Here is a 4,477-nt window from a genome sequence, read left to right as displayed (position 1 = left end):
ACCTCCATGCATGTTTATCTCTAATTAGAAAAGCCGAAAACACCATGCCAACAAATTGCTTTTCATTAATTAAATTTTAGAGTGGGACTAAACTTCAATATGTTGATTTTATAACAACAAATAAAAATAATGGGACACATAAAACATTATAAAGGACTTTTCCACTAGAATTTTAATTATTGCTGATTGTTATAATGTGCTGGTTATTTGGCTAGAGTTTAAGCAAAAACAAAACCTTCAAATTGAAATCCTTTAAGGCTTTAGCATTCCCATTGGGTTAGAAAAATTTCTCCAATTGATTAAGCGCAATTTTTTAGGGTTCTACCATTTAAGAAAATCTCTCTTTTACATGTGGTATTATCTCCCATTTGTATTCATCACAACAAAGCAAGGAAAATGTTCAGTGCGTGAAATAAACAACCATTAGCACTCGTACAGTTGAATAAAGAATAAGCCTGCTAAGTCACACATACACCTATGTTCTCATACTAGTACCTTAACAAGTGGTGACTGGCTGGAGCTTTGACGAGCCCCTGGACAGGCTTCTTGTGAAGAATTTCGGGCGATTGAAAGGATAATGGTACAGGCTGATAGCTTGTCTTCTGTAATACAAAGAATGACTGGACTTGTGGAGAGCCCACCACATAGAAATTAATTTACGTGCCAAATCCCCAGCATACAATAAGTACTCAGTAAAGGAATTAGCTGGGCCCAGGTTGGTGGCTCATGCCTGTAATCCCAGCCATGGTTGAGAGACTGAGGCAGGTTGCGATCACCTGAGGTCAGGAGGTTCAAGATCAGCCTGGCCAAGATGGTGGAAAACCGCCGCTCTCTACTAAAAACTACAAAAATTAGCCAGAAGAGGTGGGCAGGTTGCCTGAAATCCAAGGGCTACCTCGGGGAGGCGAGCGGCAGGGGAGAAACGGGCCTTGAACCCAGGGCGGTGGAGGGTTGCAGTGGGGCCAAGATCACGCCGCCCCTGCACGCCAGCCTGGTGACAAGAGTGAAACCCCACCTTCAAAAAGAAGAAGGAAGAAAATGAAGAAGAGAAGAAGAAGAGAGAAGAAGAAGAAGAAGAAGAAGAAGAAGAAGATGAGGAGGAGGAGGAGGAGGAGGAGGAGGAGGAGGAGAGGAGGAGGAGGAGGAGGAAGAAGAAGAAGAGCCAGCATTAGTTGCAAACATTAGCAATCCCTGAAAAGCATAAACCCAACCTGGAGGTAAGTAGAAGATTGAATGTGATTTTATTCTTGATAAAAGAATGTTTTAAGTATAATTATAAAATACTAAACCATCAGTCAGCATCAACAGAACAATCCAAATTATTTTCATTTCTTTTGAATGCTTGATTTTACATTTTGATAAAAAATTAACATTTTACAAATTTAGTTGATTGATAATAAATGATAACACCAGCTAAAAATGTGCCTAGGTGTTATAACACATCAATTTGAAACCTCAACTGACTCTGCTACTATATGTTACATTATACTCCAAACAATTTTTGAGAAAACCTGTCCCTTGCCAGTTGTACCTGTCAAGCAACTATTAAGTAAATAATGTGACCTTCTAACTAAGAGAGGAGTCATCTGAAATTGTTCTATCAACCTAAGGGACAGGTACATTGTGTATACCTTTTATTTACCATTTGGTACTTAACAACAACAACAACAACAAAAATAAATAAATAAATAAATAAAGTCCAAGCCCAGATAATAAAGCATATGAGTCTGTACATAGCTAACAATACAGACTATTAGCTCTTTATTTACTTTTTAAGACAAGATCAAGAGGAGAAAATAGAAAATGTTAATATATTTTCACTGGGCACGGTGGCTCATGCCTGTCCCAACACGTTGGGAGGCTGGTGCGAGCAGATCGCTTGAGTCCAGGAGTTCGAGATTAGCCTGGGCAACATGGTGAAAATGTGTCTCTACAAAAAATACAAATATATATATATACACATAGACAAATTAGCCAGGCATATTGGTACATGCCCGTAGTCCCAGCTATGCTGGAGGCTGAGGTGGGAGGATTATTTGACCTGGAATGGAGAAGGTTACAGTGAGCTCTGAATGTGCCACTCCAGCCTGGCCAACAGAGTGAGACTTTGTCTCAAAATAAATAAGTAAATTTTATTTTGTTTCCAATGTAGTACATTGTCTTCCAATTCCTCTCAAAGTTCAGCTGTACCTTGTCCTTTGAAATCAGTGATTTTCAAATTCCATCATTACTTTATCATAGCATATACATTTTAATCAAAGATTAATAGAAAATCTTAATTATTAAAAAAAAATTCCTAGCAACATGAAATACTGAATGTGAAATAACTAAGAACAATTTCTCTACATTATTCATTTCTGTTTTATTTCAATTTAACTTTTAATGATGGATTTTCATAGGGGAACTAAACATCCATATTGGTATTCTTAAAATTTTTCCATAGACATGACTTTCAGACACATAAAATTTGATAAATTAAATAACATCATAAATATGCTAAGAAAAAAGAAGTCACCTTGGGAATATAGTGATTTGTATTCTACCACAAATATACTCCCAAATACTCAAAGAGTTTAACTTTCACATGTATTGCAAAACACAGAAGTCTGTATACTCATTCTAGTATTTAATATCAATCTTTTCTTAAGAAATTAGATAAGGCAAAACCCATCTCTACAAAATTACAAAACAATAATCTGGGTGTCTGGGTGTGGTGATGAACACTTACAGTTTCAGCAACAGGGAGACTGACCTGGGAGGATTGCTTGAGCCAGGGAAGTCAAGTCTGCAATGAATTGTGATTGTGCCACTGCACTCCAACCTGGGCGACAGAACAAGACTCTCTCTCTCTCTCCCCACCCCTTCCTCTCTCTCTCTCTATGTATATGTAAAGGAATTTTATACATATATATATACACACAGACACATATGCATAAAGGAATTTTATACTTATATTTCAATTGAAATATAACATCTATATATTAAAATGAACAAATAGTGAGCATCAAATACCACTTGTACTTTTAAAAATAATATTGTGGAAGTATCCACTATATCAAGATGAAAAATATTATGCCTCCAGAATCTTCCCCTATGCCTCTACTCAGTCACTAGGCCTCCCAGAACTGTAAACAGTATTCTGGCATCTACCACCGTAATAGACTCTGCTTGTTTTTGAATGTCATCAGTGTGCAATATTCTATTTCTAAATATGTTAACTAATCAAGATCTATGAGATTTACCTGTGTCGTACATAGTCACAGGTTGTTATTTCTTCTTGCTGTATACTATTCGATAGTGAGAATAATTATAACTTACATATCCATCTCGCTTTATCATTTTAGTGTTGTGGTAATTTTGATCATTTATACTTTGGGTGCTATGAATATTGCTTCTTTAAATATTCTTATCTTTGGTAACATATATAAAGATATTTCTCTGGGTATATATCTAGGAATTCAATTGATGAGTCATAAGTATACATATGTTGGTGGATACTACTAAAGAATTTCAAAGTGTTATAAAAATGTATGCTTTCACCATAAGTATATGAGAGTTTCTGTTACTGTATATTCCTACTAACACTTGGTATTCCGTTTTTATTTAATTTTAGCCATTCAAATACTGTTATAATAATATGTCGCTGTGACTTATTTGTGTTCCTCTGATGAGTAAATGTTTTGAGTATATTTTCCAAAGGTTACTTTTGAATAACATCTAAAAAGTGACTGTGCAACTCATTTATTCCTTTTGTTTTGATCCTTGATGTTCTATATTTTCATTATTGGTTTGTAGTTATTCTTTACGAATTTTATATGTCTCCTTTTGGTTATTTGTACTGCAAATATCTTGTCCTAGTCTTTGGATTTCTACTTTTGAAATTATCTTTTGATGAACAGATTTTAAAATTTTAAAAGTCTAATTTATAAGTCCTTTTCCTCATGGCAAATAATTATGTTCTGTTGAGGAAATATTAACCTATCCAAATGTCATCTGTATATAAAAACTGAAGATAATTTATTGTTTCACCTTTCATATTTTTGTTTCAGTTTATGATCCATCTAGAATTGATTTTGTACGTGATGTGAATTAGAAGTAATCTTTTTTTTTCCATATGGTATATTATTCCAATATAATTCTTGGAAAGGCCATCATTTTCCCTTTCGTTGTAGTGAATTATTAATGTAATTCAAGTGACTTGCAAATTTTACAGTTCTAGAATTTCTATTTTTTAGTATTTTATATATATATATAAATATATACATATAAATATATATAAATATGCAAATATATTTCAGGTTGTAGAGGCTTAACAGATTTTTTTATAATTTAATCATAGTTATTTATATCTGGTTTATATTTGAGTATTTGTGTCTTTTAAAATTTGTCTTCATTTTGTCCTGTTTGCTGGTGTGCTTGGCAGAATGTTGAATACTTCAGGTGAAAGTTGTGTAGTCTCTGGATCATATTATCGTCC

This window comes from Rhinopithecus bieti, unplaced genomic scaffold (assembly GCF_001698545.2).
Source record: "Rhinopithecus bieti isolate Rb0 unplaced genomic scaffold, ASM169854v2 scaffold_13558, whole genome shotgun sequence".
Classification (NCBI taxonomy): Eukaryota; Metazoa; Chordata; class Mammalia; order Primates; family Cercopithecidae; genus Rhinopithecus; species Rhinopithecus bieti.
The sequence above is the reverse complement of the archived record's forward strand: the minus strand, read 5'-3'. Positions refer to the sequence as shown.